The sequence below is a fragment of the Narcine bancroftii genome, chromosome 2, assembly GCF_036971445.1.
Source record: "Narcine bancroftii isolate sNarBan1 chromosome 2, sNarBan1.hap1, whole genome shotgun sequence".
Lineage (NCBI taxonomy): Eukaryota > Metazoa > Chordata > Chondrichthyes > Torpediniformes > Narcinidae > Narcine > Narcine bancroftii.
In genome coordinates, this window is record NC_091470.1 from 40,687,082 (window position 1) to 40,704,191 (window position 17,110).

Here is a 17,110-nt window from a genome sequence, read left to right on the forward strand (position 1 = left end):
CTGGTAATCCCATTTTCTGCATCAATTTTCTTCAGATAGCCTCTATTTATGGAGTCACGACCTAGTAAAGTAAAGGACTCTAAAAGAGAAATTAATCTGAGATCCAAATCATGAAATAATGCGAATGACAACTTGCATCTGCATGGTTTCTTTAACATTACCAAATGTTCTGAGCTCTTGCACAAAGATTTTGTACCATGAAAAAAAATTGACAAACAAAAAAATTGACAAACAAAAAAATTGAACATTGTACTTCACTTTCCAAAAAAATCATTTTTTTTAACATTCAGAATCTAAACATCCAAAGAGATATTTTTTTAGAAAAATTGAATTTACTCAAGAATTTCAGATTCGCATTCAAAGCCACCTAGATTCTGCACAAGGAAATTAGCAAACTAATTTCCAGCCACATTTTTAGGACTCCATTCAAAGGAGATCTTCCATTTCAGGAATCATTCTTAATGTCAGATAGTCGATGACCACTGCAAATAAAAACCCTAGAAATGCAATATAAATACTGTCATGTGATTGATCACGGTTGTTTTTTGGGGAGGGGTTGCCAATCAATTCCTCAGTCGACTGCTAACGGCACTAACAAATTCCTATAATAAACCTAAACCTAAAGCAAGCCAATTAACCTTGCCTACCATCAAGGCCATGTGAGATGCTTACTTCCCACTAGCATGGTCTGACAGCTGATAGATCACAGTAAAGTCCATCAGATTGACAGAGAGGAGACAGCAATTATTGGTATCCTTACAGACCTAAATTTTGCTTTTTTTGCAGTTAGGCTTTCAGTGCTGAATTAGCAAACATTGGTGCAATACCACAAACTTAAACAAAAATAGTACTTTTGGAAATTTCACATTTTCTAGAGCAGATAATTTCTGGATTTTACTCACTGAAGTATCACTAACATAAACAATGTGGGTTTTATAAACCCTTTACAAATACATACTGTGCCACTTCAGAGATATATAATTAGACAATATTGCCCATGAGATATGTCAAGAAATAGCCACGATAAAGAATACAGATAAGGGAAGTCAGCAGAACAAATGGTGCGTGTGTGTGTGTGTGTGTGTGTGTGTGTGTGTGTGTGTGTGTGTGTGTGTGTGTGTGTGTGTGTGTGTGTGTGTGTGTGTGTGTGTGTGTGTGTGTGTGTGTGTGTGTGCAGAGGGAATATCTTTTGGTTTGTAGGGGAAACAGGAAGAAACTTGGTAATATAGGACCTCAAATACAAACACATCCATTTAATCTGCAAAAAAGTAAAACCCATGTTATCTGGAATTCAATCAACCGGTAGCTTCAAGCAACCAGCAAAAAAAATAGGTAAAAAAATTCTGGAAGTTTAAAATTGGTTCACCTCATCATTTGTTCAGCAATCATTCAACATGCAATTTCCAGCAACCAGAAAATTCACTATCCAGCATCTACCAATCCCCATAGGAGCCCAGATTCTAGAGGTTTTACTGTAATAGGGGAACATGAGGCAAAAGGGTCCATTCAGACAGGGTAATGGGAAAATAGTATTTCCCATGAAAAAGTGATGGAGACATATGTTTACAAATCATAGGGGATGGGAAACAGACCAACAAGTCATTACAAAAGTATAACAAGTGTTTAACTTTAAAGGCATCTGAGCTGCATGTATTAGCTTTTATTTCTCTTATGGCTAAGCAGGTGGACGTTACCCCACCTAATTGTGCTCAATGGCTATGTGACAGCATGTCGTATTTAAATTTAGAGAAGATTAGAAGCTCTATTTCCAAATAGAATTCAAATTTTAAAATACTCTGGGGACCCTTTTTGATTTACTTTAATAATCTTTGATTTGTTACGAAGGAAGAAATGTTGACAAATGAGGCCATTTATCACTGTCTTTCTTTTTTTTGACCAAACAGCTTCTTTCCTGGTCGTGGGTTTAGATTTTCTTTTTTTTTAACAATAAAGTAATAAAACATCAATACAATATAATCTGTTTGATTAAAATATGGAGAACCTTGGAATAATCTTTTTGACTTTTAACATATTTATTTAATGTATTTATTCTGTATTTTTGGATGTGAAATTTCAAAGTTAATAAAAATATTGTAAAAAAAATATAACAAGCATATAAACAAAGGAAAACGCCATCAATATTAAATTACCTCACATGCCTGCTTTAACTTGCACAGGCTCAGCCTAAGGGTTGGGAAATCTACAGAAGCTGGAATAGCCCTTTTAGAACCCATGAGCAACCCACTATTGGGCACTACCGGTTGCCCCAACAGTCACAAAGACAAAGACTGAGTGGAACAATAGGCTTTATTACACACTTGCTAGCCCAGGTCCAAGCTAGAGAAGTGCAGGGAAGGAAGAGGTGACTCGACCTTTATGGCCTAGGTCACAGGGGAGGAGTCTAGGAGAGGATGTCATCAGGAGGGCGGGCCAGCCCATACCTGTACTGGCTAGTACATACAATAAACCATGTCATTACACCCACCAAAGTCAGTGCTCTGTCACCATGATCCAGTGTTGGATTAACTACCAACCAGGTCCTAGGCTGAGCTTTAGTAAGGCCCCTCCAACCTCCCCCCGTACCCCATGGCCTCCACCCTTCGTTGAATTGAATAAAGCAAAATTGTTCCATTCATTAGTCTGTGGCTGTGATGCCATCACATATTCTGAGTAGCCTTGGTGATTTGGCACACATTTTAATTTCAGGTTCTGTTAGCCCAAATCGACTAGATCTCCTTTCTGGCTCAGTTAAAGAATTTGCTGTCTCATTCCCTGTGCACGTTCTGGATCCTGCTCACTCTTCCTCAACTGGATGGGACTGGGTCCTTTGGTTTGAACAGTCTGCTGCCTCTGCATTCATGTGTGCGACCAGGTACATGGTCTCCGCCGATTCCAAAAGGAGGATTAATCTGTCAATTTGGCTGCAGTTGGTTGAAACACTTATGATAGTATAGTTTATATCTTAATGCTTAAAGCTTTCACTGTTGGAATTAGAAGGAAGCTTATAATTATAATATGGCTGAATCACATAGTGTGCCATAAAATGGCTGAACTCATTTTGCAAATTGCAGAACACAGGTTGTAGACCTTGCTAAGACAGAGATAAGAAATGGCTTGCATAAACATCATTTAAATTGTATCCTTCAAGGTAATGTTAATTATTCACCAGACAAAAACACATACCATTCTTTTGTGTAAGAGAAACACCAGAAAAAAAGAGCTGAGAACATGGATTTTATGATAAAATGATGTAATGCAAAGGTGGGGATCATTTCTGCCCCTTGCCCATTAGAAATTGTATAAATATAGAATGAAATCTTTGTATCTTTGGAGTGAGAACTAAAGACTTCAGAAAGGTGTCAGAAATTGACCATATACGAATTGACTATTATTGTAGTAAAGATCTGTATGCTTTAAAGTGGTATCTTGCTCTGCGTGTGTTTGATTCACTATCAGTAACTCCTTAGACTAGAAGTTACCTGACAGATAGGCTTTTATTACCATAAACAGAAGGCACGTCTCATGTTGCTGACCTGAGACCCAATCTTGTTCTGGGCAGGGGTTATGATGTTGCAGCCTTTATTAGGGAAATCAAGGGGGTACAATCAGTAAGGGGCGGGCCAGCCATACACATACAAACAATATTAACAGGGGTTCCATCACATACACCCCCTCTTTTAAAAGAAGTCCGGCGGGGTGAAGTGGGTTCCATGTCCATCTCAAATCCTTGTCTGCCGGCTATGTCTCAGCTGTTGATTCCTGGACAGTCTGGTCATTGTCAGTGGGTGGGGTGTCTGGTGACTGAACTGAGACCATTGGGGTGGGGGCTGGGGTAGATTGGATGATTGTGGTGGAGGTCTGCAGAAACACGTTAAATCAACGTAGCCAGAGTTCTAACTTGTTGGATGCTTCTGGTGAACGTGGGTCGATTTCCAGCCTCTCTGGTCTGATAGGCTTTTATTACCATAAACTGGTGGCTGATCTGAGACCCGAGCTTGTTCTGCGGAGGGGTTATGACGTTGATGATTTTATTAGGGGAATCAAGGGGAAGGAACTACAGGTACAATCAGCAAGGGGTGGGCCACCATACACATAGAAACAGTATTAACAGTGGTTCCACCACAGTGTTCTATTCTGCTGTCTAATTTCATTTCCACACTCTCAGGCAGTACTATCGGAGGAACAAGCGTCTGACATTTCAGCCACCCTGCCCCAGTATACAGCAGAAGAGGAGGCTTCTCCCAAGGTTGTGCAGTGTCCAAACTGCCTCAGCAGTCATTGGTATTTGAACAAACCAACTCCTGCCCATAAACCTGGACAGAACACAGACTGGCCAGTAAAAGGTTAAGCTTTGGAATACCATCGCTGATTTCAAGCTATGCTGTTTTTTTTTCCAGGTTAAGCTTTGGAATACCATCGCTGATTTCAAGCTATGCTGTTTTTTTTTTACTTCATTTGATTTCTCTTAATAGCATTGTAATCTTTCTTTTCCATGAGGATTTCAAAATGGTGGGGTTTCCATGTGGTCTCACTAATACAGAAAGAAGTGACCCCACAACCCTACTCTACCCACCTCTGGGCTCAATGATCTATCCGTGTTGGATCCTCCCTGCTTTCTGGGTTTCAATTTGTATTTTCATTCATTGCCAATGGGATTTCAATGACAGGGCAGAGCACTTGGGAGTGAATTGATCACAGCATGTATAACACAAGATACATTTCTTTCCTTCAAACCCACTGCACCACACACTTGGAGCGACCAAACACTCCTTGTTCACAGAGAATTGCACATGCAGGATATTGGTGACGACCATGATGCCAAATTAAAACCCTTAACTCACAATGCCCTTGAACGTTACTCTGGTGTCCGCTTCCATCATTTCCTTGCTGCCTCTTCCAGACACCATCCACGACTGTGTGAAAAATACTTCCCTGCATATTAACAGACACAGTTTGAGCTTCAATTTCTTGGATGCTAGATCTTGTTCACACATACACGCAGGATAGTTTTCTTTCCCTCTGCTGATTGACAGATGAACGCGGTACTTCCATTACATTGGTTGTGATGGGCCCCCTTACCTTTCCTTCTGGGCCCCTGGGCTTCAGCCTTCTCAGCCTAATGGTTAATCCACCACTGCCAAAGTCTAAACTTGTGAATAACCCAGCAACAGGTTTATCTGCTAGCAGATTTTGGCAGATCTCAGCAGAAAAGCTGTCCTGTCCATTTTGAAAACTTACCCTTTTCCTTAACTAATAATAAATTTATAAAGAACTGAACAGGTGGAGGAACTAAGAAATATTATTCCATTCATTCATTCAGTTGTATGATTCTAATGCTTTCTGAGAAATTAGCCCCCTGCACATAATTAGATAATAGGTTCTGATTCATCAATTTTCCATTAAATGTTTTTGTTGCAAGTAATTAAAATATTCCTAAAGTATGCTTAAATCAAGTGGAACTCCAAACCCCAAACTCAGCCTATCGATCCAATTCCCTCTTGATCAACTGCATTACGTGGTCTATCTACCATAGTCTGAGTGCAATGGAACCATCGTCAATGAGTGACAGAACAGGCCCTTAAGCCCATCTCATCCACATTGACCAAGATGGCGTTCTGGGCTAGTCATTTGCCTGCATTTAGTCTATGTCCTTCCTATGCATAGATCTGCACAAATGTCTATTGAACGTTGTAATTGTACCCACTTTTTATAACTTCCTCTGGCAGCTCGCTCCTGATACTCAGTGAAAAAAGTTGCTCTTCAAGTCTTCCTTCAATCTTTCTCCTCTCACCTTAAACTTGTGCCCTCTAGTTCTAGAATAATCTATCCTGGGAAAAGGATTGTGAGGATTCACTTTATCCATGCTCCCAAAGATTTTATAAATCTTAATTAAATTACCCATCAGCCTCTTGTGCTGCTGGGAATGAAGAACCAGCCTATCCAACCACTCTCAATAACTCCAACCTTCCAGTCCCAGCAACATCTTGGTGAATGTCCTCTGATCCTTTCCATCTTATTGATACTCTTAACGTTGGCATTCAAAACCCCCATCAGTTACCATTGATGTTAATGATGTTCAATGCCTGATAAGCTATGGTATTGAAAGTACAGTCTTTTATTGAGTCAGAGTTGGAGTGCAGGAAATAATTGAATCATAGAATATTCATTTTCAAGTTTTAAATCATATATCTTCATTTATATTTTTCCATAATGAAATCTTCCATTATGAGTGTTATAAAGAAAATTGCCAATGGAAGCCGGCGTCCTAGATTTACAGAGTCCTACCACAAGGGAACAAGTCCTTCAGCCCACTTCAAATCCTTTCCAGCAACACCCAAAATGCTGGGAGAACTCAGCGGGTCAGGCAGCATCCATGGTTAATGTTTCAAGCCAAAACTCTCCAACAGGAAGAGCAAGATTCCTGACGCTTTCCTGATGAAGGGTTATGGCCCAAAACATTGGCTGTCTATTGCTTTCCATGGATGCTGTCTGACCCACTGCTTTCCTCCAACACTGTGTAGCTTCAGCTTTCCAGCATCTGCAGTCTCTTTGTTTTCTTAAATATCCTGCAAACCTCATCAAAATTCAAGATTATTTTATTGTCATGTAATAAAACAGAAAATGTGATATTGCACAAAATTTTCTTTAGTCTACGGTAAGGCAGACAAAGATAGACTATCACTGAAATGGCCTGGCACCTCTTGTAACACGACTGATTGCACTCTGAGACTTGAGAGGAGCACAAACTCACTTTTAATAGCTTACAATCGATACAATAGTCCTCAGGTGAATCTGAGGTAAGGCGAGAAAATCCGGGGGGTAGGTGAGGGTGGAGCCAAGGAAAAAGCCAGCCATCTGAACTACACACAGTCAGTGAATTCCAGTTCACTGCAGCTCTTACAAATAGAGGATAAGAAACAAAAGAGGGTATCTCCCCCACCCCAGGGTAATTGAGTGTCCATGGATTTGCCTCCAGTGCTCCCACAGCTACACAACCTTCAGTCTAAACCATCAGTGACCCAAGTTTCAGATGCATGCCTCCAATACCCTTGACAGGGTACCAAGTTCCAATACCTGGTCGTTAGCCAGTCTCCAGCAGTCTGCAGCCTGGTGTGAGTCCTTTAACTGCAGTCAACAGCAGTCTGCAGTCTTCGTTGGTTCCTCACCTTGAGTCACCAACAGCCTGCCACCTTTATGATTTTCAGCTCAGAGCCCCTTCCTGGCCCACTGCTATGTTCACCATCCTGTAGGGTCATCTTCTTTCCTTCTTCTTCTGTAACCCCCTTGAGGCCACTGCTGAGCATGGGCACCACCATCTTGGGCCCTGACCCCATGGTCGCAGGATTTTAAAATAAACCACCATCAACTTATTTAACAGGCCGTTTAAAACCTGGACAGGGCCGAATGCAGTCACACTGGGCAGTTGGACCCCACAGAGGACAGCTGTGTCTCCCTCCTCACTCTCTGCCATCTGCACCAGTGGCAGGGCTGCTGTTACAGCAGCTCCCACAATGCAGCATTTTTTTTTACCATTTACTCTAAATCTGCTCCCTCTAGTTGTAGCTATCTCTGCCCCATGAGAGTAAGCTTTGCATTATTTACCTCAAAATTTTCTGTGACTCTATGAGGTCTCAACCCCCCCCCCCCCCCCCCCACCACCTGTCTCTTCTGCTTCAGGGAAAACCATGCTTTATATACTTTATACCATCCTTATGAATTTCCTCTGTATCCTTTCCTGTGCAAACATATTCTTCCTATAGTATGACAATCTGAAATGCATACAGGTGTGGTTGAAGCAATGTTTTACAAAGTTGTACAGTAATCTTCCTTCTAATTATTCTGCATCCCAGCTAATGAAGGCACGTAATCTGAACCTACCTGCATCTTGCTGCAAAAGTCCTTCTGTTCCTCAATAATCCCTACCTATTCATTGTGAATGCCCAATGTTTATGGGACCTCCCAAAGTGAATTACAACATACTAACCAGGATTAAATTCCATCTGCTATTGCTCTCCCACCAAGTAACTAATCAACCACATTCTCGCTCTCAACATCACCACTGATTTTTCATGTCATATGGAAACTTACTAACCATATCTCCTGAAGTTATATCCAAGTGAGTAAAAAAACAAAATGCTGGAGAAACTCATCAGGTCATGCAGCAACTGTGAGGCGGGGGCGAGGGTGTGTGGAATTGTCTTCGTTTCGAGTTGAGACTCTTCATCAGCAGGAACACAGAGGTCATCAGTGCTCTGGTAAGTAAAGGAAGTGATAATGGGAACCACTGGGGGACAAGAGAAGAACAAGGGTATCAGAAAAAGGATCTCCACAAACCTAACCATGCAATTATTCTTGACTAATGATCCGTATCCAAGTGCAGATTAATCTTGATGTTCAGAATTTTCCCATCAATTACCCATCCACTGACATGGACTCACAGGCCTGTGATTACCTGGAATATCCGTCCTTGCTGCCCTTCCTGAATAAGAATATCACACTTACTATCTCCAGCTACTTGCTTTCTCGCAATGTGGCAGCAAATTCTTTGTTACTAAAATTGCTATTTTGCTTCAATAGAGGTGACAATTGGAGTTTTTAATGGATCTCTGAGAAACAAATGGCAAACTTCAATATAATTGTAGGATATAATGTAGATATTGCAAAATACAATGCATAAAATGGTTATGATTATTTGCGAATGTCTGTGACAATGAAATATGCAGGAAACTGAGAATTTTCAGCGTTCTACTCGCTGCGTTATAGTCCTGTTCACAGTCCAGGTATACCCCACTTTACGAAACTAGAGCATTCATATGAAACCTTTCGTAAGCTGAAATAGCATAAAGCTGTGGTTCTCAACCTTTTTCTTTCCACTCACATACCACTTTAAGTATTCCCTATGCCATGGGTGCTCTGTGATTAGTAAGGGATTGCTTAAGGTGGTAAGTGGGTGGAAAGAAAAAGTTCAAAAACCACTGTTTTATTGTACCTAATGACTCGTTATGTGCACAGTTTCATAACTCCAATGGAAATGGGCCAATGACAATTTTTCTCAAGCAAAATATTTCAGTAACAATTGAGTCTAGAGCAGTGATTCTCAACCTTCCCTTCCCATTCACATACCACCTTAAGCAATCCATTACTAATCACAGAGCATTTATGGCATAGGAATTACTTAAAGTGGTATGTGAGTGGAAAGAAAAAGGTTGAGAACCACTGGCATAAAGTGAAGAAGTGATAACCATTGATTTCTATGGGAAACCCAAAAAATAACCCACCAAATCATACCAAATAACACATGAAACCAAAAGCAACACCAACATATAGTAAAATCAGGAATTATATGATAAATACAAAGCCTATATAAAGTAGAAATAATGTATTTCAGTGTAGTTTCATTTACCAGAATCAGGAAGTCAACAAGTTTTGATCGGCCGCCCTGTAACAGCCCCTTCAGCCACGCTCTGACAGACCCATCGGCCATGCGCTGATAGCCCCACGGCCGCCCTGTGACCGCCCCGCTGGCTGCTTTTTTGTAAAAGTGAAAATCCTTTCGTAAAAGTCAACATGGGTTTCTTCGTAAAAGCGAATTTGCGTAAAGTGGGGTATACCTGTACACCAAATCATCCATTCTTCTAAAAGGAGAGGAGCATTTTGTATTATGTAATGCACCATGTGTAATGTGGGATTGGGTGAAGAGAAGTTTGAGATTACCTGTTTCTTGAAAGCCACAATACTTTAAAATCCATAGACCAATTGGCCCGAGCTTTAGAAATTTTCAACTCAAAGGTGTTTCCACATTTCCAGTCATAAGGCAGAAGACACTTTTAAAAAGTGGCTTTTGACATTTTGCATAACAAATAGACACATCCACCTTGATGAAGGGTTCTGATCCAAAGCCTCCACCATTTTTTCTCCCAGTGATGCCCTTTGACCTGTTGAGTTCCTCCAGTAGCTTGCTTTCCACTTTAGATTCTGCTGTCCCTTGTTAATTGTTATAGAAAGTGAGAGAGGAAATACTAAGTATGACACAAGAGATCAAAAAAAGGGCAATGAATTAAAAGTCGAGGGAAGGATATGAAATCTGTAGAAAGGCGGTTTGTATTAAATGTATTAATAAGTGTCGAAGGCTTTGGTGAGGTCAACAAAGGTGATGTAGAGTCCTTTGTTTTGTTCACTGCACTTTTCTTGGAGCTGTCTGAGGGCAAAGACCTTCGACACCGTGAGCAGGAAAGGGCTTTGGCAAATACTAGAGCGCATCGGATGTCCCCCAAAGTTCCTAAACATGATTATCCAACTGCACGAAAACCAACAAGGTCGGGTCAGATACAGCAATGAGCTCTCTGAACCCTTCTCCATTAACAATGGCGTGAAGCAAGGCTGTGTTCTCGCACCAACCCTCTTTTCAATCTTCTTCAGCATGATGCTGAACCAAGCCATGAAAGACCCCAACAATGAAGACGCTGTTTACATCCGGTACCGCACGGATGGCAGTCTCTTCAATCTGAGGCGCCTGCAAGCTCACATCAAGACACAAGAGAAACTTGTCCGTGAACTACTCTTTGCAGACGATGCCGCTTTAGTTGCCCATTCAGAGCCAGCTCTTCAGCGCTTGACGTCCTGCTTTGCGGAAACTGCCAAAATGTTTGGCCTGGAAGTCAGCCTGAAGAAAACTGAGGTCCTCCATCAGCCAGCTCCCCACCATGACTACCAGCCCCCCCACATCTCCATCGGGCACACAAAACTCAAAACGGTCAACCAGTTTACCTATCTCGGCTGCACCATTTCATCAGATGCAAGGATCGACAATGAGATAGACAACAGACTCGCCAAGGCAAATAGCGCCTTTGGAAGACTACACAAAAGAGTCTGGAAAAACAACCAACTGAAAAACCTCACAAAGATAAGCGTATACAGAGCCGTTGTCATACCCACACTCCTGTTCGGCTCCGAATCATGGGTCCTCTACCGGCACCACCTACGGCTCCTAGAACGCTTCCACCAGCGTTGTCTCCGCTCCATCCTCAACATCCATTGGAGCGCTTACATCCCTAACGTCGAAGTACTCGAGATGGCAGAGGTCGACAGCATCGAGTCCACGCTGCTGAAGATCCAGCTGCGCTGGATGGGTCACGTCTCCAGAATGGAGGACCATCGCCTTCCCAAGATCGTGTTACATGGCGAGCTCTCCACTGGCCACCGTGACAGAGGTGCACCAAAGAAAAGGTACAAGGACTGCCTAAAGAAATCTCTTGGTGCCTGCCACATTGACCACCGCCAGTGGGCTGATAACGCCTCAAACCGTGCATCTTGGCGCCTCACAGTTTGGCGGGCAGCAACCTCCTTTGAAGAAGACCGCAGAGCCCACATCACTGACAAAAGGCAAAGGAGGAAAAACCCAACACCCAACCCCAACCCACCAATTTTCCCCTGCAACCGCTGCAATCGTGTCTGCCTGTCCCGCATCGGACTTGTCAGCCACAAACGAGCCTGCAGCTGACGTGGACTTTTTACCCCCTCCATAAATCTTCGTCCGCGAAGCCAAGCCAAAGAATAAGTGATAAAATGGAAAATGGGCACATTAAAAATGGATGCAGTTAACATTATAATTGATAGTAAAATAACAGCAAAGTTGCCAAATGAATACTTTGTAATCATTTCATCAATAAAAATATAAATACCTGTACAATTATCGGTCATATCACCATATGTATAAATAAATCAAGATTATCATCGATTTCATATTTTTAAATGATAATGGAGAAAATAATGGATTGTAAGACACAAATTTCCAATATTTCGTGATTGCCACTCCAGGGTATGAAAAGTACTCAATGAGCAAATTGCAGATCATGTCAGTTGCGATTTTACAATGTTCTCTGAATTGCAGTGTTTTGCCTCTGGATTAGAACCTTAGTTCATTACACTCAGAGTGAAATTAGATAGCTCGACCACTGTCAGTTCAGGATCAATTGCAAAGGCCGCTGCGCAGCTCAGACGGCAAAGTCCTCCTCAGCGACAAGATCTCCATCCTTAACCGATGGTCAGAACACTTCCAATCTCTTTTCAGTGCCAACCGCTCAGTCTAAGAATCCGCCCTGCTCCAGCACCCTCAACAGCCCTTAAGGCAAGAGCTAGATGAGGTCCTCACCCGGGAAGAGACATATAAGGCAAATGAACAACTGAAAAGTGGCAAAGCAGCAGGTATGGATAGAATCCCCCCCAGAGGTCTGGAAGGCTGGCGGCAAAACTCTGCATGCCAAACTGCATGAGTTTTTCAAGCATTGCTGGGACCAAGGAAAGCTGCCTCAGGATCTTCGTGATGCCATCATCATCACCCTGTACAAAAACAAAGGCGAGAAATCAGACTGATAAAACTACAGGGGAATCACGCTGTTCTCCATTGCAAGCAAAATCTTCGCTAGGATTCTCCTAAATAGAATAATACCTAGTGTCGCCGAAAATGTTCTCCCAGAATCACAGTGTAGCTTTCGCGCAAACAGAGGAACTACTGACATGGTCTTTGCCCTCAGACAGCTCCAAGAAAAGTGCAGAGAACAAAACAAAGGACTCTACATCACCTTTGTTGACCTCACCAAAGCCTTCAACACCGTGAGTAGAAAAGGGCTTTAGCAAAACTAGAGCGCCTCGGATGCCCCCCAAAGTTCCTCAACATGGTTATCCAACTGCATGAAAACCAACAAGGTTGGGTTAGATACAGCAATTCTGAACCCTTCTCCATTAACAATGGCGTGAAGCAAGGCTGCGTTCGCACACCAACCCTCTTTTCAATCTTCTTCAGCATGATGCTGAAACAAGCCATGAAAGACCTCAACAATGAAGACGCTGTTTACATCCGGTACCACACGGATGGCAGTTTGAGGGGCCTGAAAGCTCACACCAAGACACAAGAGCAACTTGTCCGTGAACTACTCTTTGCAGACGATCCCGCTTTAGTTGCCCATTCAGAGCCAGCTCTTCAGCACTTGACTTCCTGTTTTGCGGAAACTGCCAAAATGTTTGGCCTGGAAGTCAGCCTGAAGAAAACTGAGGTCCTCCATCAGCCAGCTCCCCACCATGACTACCAGCCCCCCCGCATCTCCATCGGGCACACAAAACTCAAAACAGTCAACCAGTTTACCTATCTCGGCTGCACAATTTCATCGGATGCAAGGATCGACAATGAGGTAGACAACAGACTCGCCAAGGCAAATAGCGCCTTTGGAAGACTACACAAAAGAGTCTGGAAAAACAACCAACTGAAAAACCTCACAAAGATTAGTGTATAGAGAGCCATTGTCATACCGACACTCCTGTTCGGCTCCGAATCATGGGTCCTCTACCGGCATCATCTACGGCTCCTAGAACGCTTCCACCAGCGTTGTCTCCGCTCCATCCTCAACATTCATTGGAGTGACTTCATCTCCAACATCGAAGTACTCGAGATGACAGAGGCCGACAGCATCGAATCCACGCTGCTGATGATCAAACTGCGGTGGGTAGGTCAAGTCTCCAGAATGGAGGACCATCGCCTTCCCAAGATCGTGTTCTATGGCGAGCTCTCCACTGGGGCCACCGAGACAGAGGTGCACGAAAGATGAGGTACAAGGACTGCCTAAAGAAAGCTCTTGGTGCCTGCCACATTGACCATCGCCAGTGGGCTGATCTCGCCTCAAACCGTGCATCTTGGCGCCTCACAGTTCGGCGGGCAGCAACCTCCTTTGAAGAAGACCGCAGAGCCCACTTCACTGTCGAAAGACACCCAACCCCAACCAACCAATTTTCCGTTGCAACCGCTGCAACCGTGTCTGCCTGTCCCGTGTCGGACTTGTCAGCCACAAACGAGCCTGCAGCTGACGTGGACATTACCCCTCCATAAATCTTCGTCCGTGAAGCCAAGCCAAAGAAGGAATCTATAATCTGAAGCAAATCCACATAAGGAAAATATCCACTAATCAAATTAAGATGGCATGGTTTCATGAAGTACAACATTTCTGTCTAACTTAGTTGGATCCTGTCATGATAATGAATATGTATGAGATGTACTGGAAGTCACGTGGTAAGAGAGAGAGATAAGAGCACAAGCAGGAGAACAAAGGAAACTGGGAGAATAAAGACCCTGAGAAGTTTACCTGATAAAACTTGTGTTTAATGTTTTATTAACTTCAAATTTCAGGCCACAAATGTGACATTGGCGACGAGGATGGGATAAGCTTGAAGAAAATTAAAGACTAAAGAAGATTACAGAGGATTACAGACAACTTCAAGGTGATAAGTATTTTCTCTTTGTCTCAGTACTTTTGGGGCTGGAATATTTCCTCATGGCTGGGGCAGACGGTGACTTTCTAACACATAGTGGAATTGCTCATTTTGATCCAACGGGTGATGCAAGCACTGTAAGTGTGAAGTGGAAGGCATGGCTGGAAGAATTTGAATCCTACGCCGACAGTCGTGGCCTATTTCTAGATACCGGTACAGTTGAACAAAAAGCGCAGAGAAGGGCGTTACTTCTTTTCACTGCGGGATCCGCAGTTCGGGAAACATTTAAGACACTTTTAAATACTGGAAGAAAGGATGAGTACCGGAAAGCGGTAGATGCATTAAATACACACTATGTAGTGACACCGAATGCTATATTTCAACGCCATTTGTTTCGGAGAACGAGACAGGAAGATGGCCAGACAATTGCTCAGTACGTGACGAGACTACGCCAGCTAGCTGTTGGATGCAATTACATGCCAGCTGATTTGGACAACCAATTACTGGATCAAGTTGTACAGCACTGCAGATCAGATAAACTCAGAAGACGTCTACTGGAAAGAGGGAGTGAGTTGGAACTCACCGATGCTTTAACCATTGCTGCTGCATTAGAGGCTGTTGAAGGGCAATTTCATACCATGACCCTGAAAGACAACTCAAGCCAGCAAATTAAGAGGCTCTCACATCGCCATAACCAGCCAAGATATACGTCGACACAGGACGTGGAGTGTTATCAATGTGGAAACCGAGGTCACTTTGGAAAAGACCCATATTGCCCGGCCAAAGGCAAAGTTTGCAGAAAGTGTGGAGGTAAGGACCACTTTGCAAAGAAGTGCAAAAGCAAGTCCAATGCAGACCAGAAGAGGAAGAGTACAACTTCCAAAGGCAAAGCCTGGGGGAAAGGAAAGTATCCTGGAAAGAAAGATACCATTCGCCAGATAGACGGTGACGATGATGATACCCAGGAGGGACAGAGTTGTTACCAATTTACGCTGAATGATATACATCATGAGAAGGTCCCAGTGATCATTGGTGGAGTGACAGTGCAGGTCATTGTAGACTCAGGCAGTGACAGTAATATGATTGATCGACATTTATGGGAGAAGTTGAAAAGGAAAAAGATCATCTGTACCTCAAAGAAGTGTTCCAAGAAACTGTATCCATACACAGCAACCAAGCCATTGCAGACCATTGGATGTTTTACTGCAACTGTTGAAGCTGGAGATAAGTACACCGAAGCAGAGTTTATGGTCATAGAAGAGAGGGGAGAACCATTGCTGAGTAGAAGCACAGCGCAAGACCTGGCAATACTTCATATTGGAGCTTGTGTCAATTCAATTCAGTCATATGAGGATATGAAGCAAGAATTCCCCGCAGTCTTCCAAGGAGTAGGAAAGCTGAAAGGTCGACAATTGAAGCTAGCGGTAGATGAAACGGTCAAACCCAAGGCACAACCAATGCGCCGAACTCTGTTTGGACTTCGTGGGAAAGTCGAAGCCAAAATTAAAGAATTGATCGAACAAGACATTATTGAACCGGTGGAACATTCGACACAATGCGTCAGTCCCGTAGTGATTGTGCCCAAACCAAAGGGTGACATAAGACTATGTGTTGACATGAGAATGGCCAATGAAGCTATAATTAGAGAACGACACCCTATACCAACAGTGGAGGAAATACTTCAAGAACTAACTACCAGCAAGGTATTCTCAAAAATTGATCTGAAATGGGGCTATCATCAATTAGAGCTGGATCCAGGTTCCCGAGATGTAACAACATTTATGACTCACTGTGGATTGTATCGTTACAAGAGACTATCATTTGGAATTAATGCAGCTTCGGAGATCTACCAGTATGAAATCCATCGAGTGATTCAAGGCATTCCTGGAGTTGCTAACATTTCTGACGACATCATAGTCCATGCACCAACGAAGGAAGAGCATGACAAACGGTTGAGGCGTGTACTATCTAGACTACAGGAGGCAGGCCTTACCGTGAATGGAAACAAGTGCCAGTTCAGTGTGTCAGAAATGGACTTCATGGGACACAGACTTACACGGGAAGGTCTAAACCCTGCAGAGGCCAAGGTGAAAGCTATTGCAGAGGCACGTGCACCTCAGAATGCAACAGAGGTGAGGAGTTTCCTGGGATTGGTCAATTTTTGTGCAAAGTTCATTCCTAATTTCGCTACAGTGGCAGAACCACTAAGGAAACTAACCAGGAAAGGTGTACCATTTCATTTTCGATCTGAGCAGAAGAAAGCGTTCACAGCGCTGAAGCAAAGCCTGACAGATGCAAAAACTCTTGGATATTACGATCCGGCGGCATCAACCAAAGTCATAGCGGATGCCAGCCCGGTTGGTTTAGGAGCCGTGTTGGTCCAGATGCATGATGGAGGACCAAGAATCATTGCCTATGCCAGCAGATCGTTATCAGATGTGGAAAGAAGATACTCTCAGACAGAGAAAGAAGCACTCGGACTTGTATGGGCCTGTGAGAGACTCCATGCATATTTATACGGCATTGAATTTGAACTCATCACAGATGATAAGCCATTAGAGGTGATCTATGCACCTAGATCCAAACCATGTGCCAGAATAGAGGGATGGGTACTCAGACTACAACCCTACAAATATAAAGTAATCCACATTGCAGGGAAAACAAACATTGCAGATCCGCTGTCCAGATTGGTGAAGGATGGTGGTCCACAATCCAAGTCAGAATTGGGAACAGAAACAGAGAGCTTTGTATGCTTCGTAGTTATTCAGTCGACACCGAAAGCTGTGACTACGAAGGAAGTCGAGAGAGAATCCGAACGTGATCCAGAACTCATGGAAGTAAGAGAATGCAT

At 43.1% G+C, this 17,110-nt stretch overlaps 1 long non-coding RNA gene across 1 annotated transcript in view; it reads right to left on the bottom strand.

Annotated features, from left to right (window-relative positions):
• LOC138752312 (uncharacterized) overlaps positions 1 to 2,221 on the bottom strand; it is a 61,300-nt gene extending 59,079 nt beyond the window's left edge. Inside the window, exon 1 of the long non-coding RNA XR_011350510.1 lies at positions 2,151 to 2,221. This is a non-coding gene — a long non-coding RNA (uncharacterized lncRNA). The remainder of the gene's footprint in view (positions 1 to 2,150) is intronic.
• Positions 2,222 to 17,110: the final 14,889 nt, after the last annotated feature.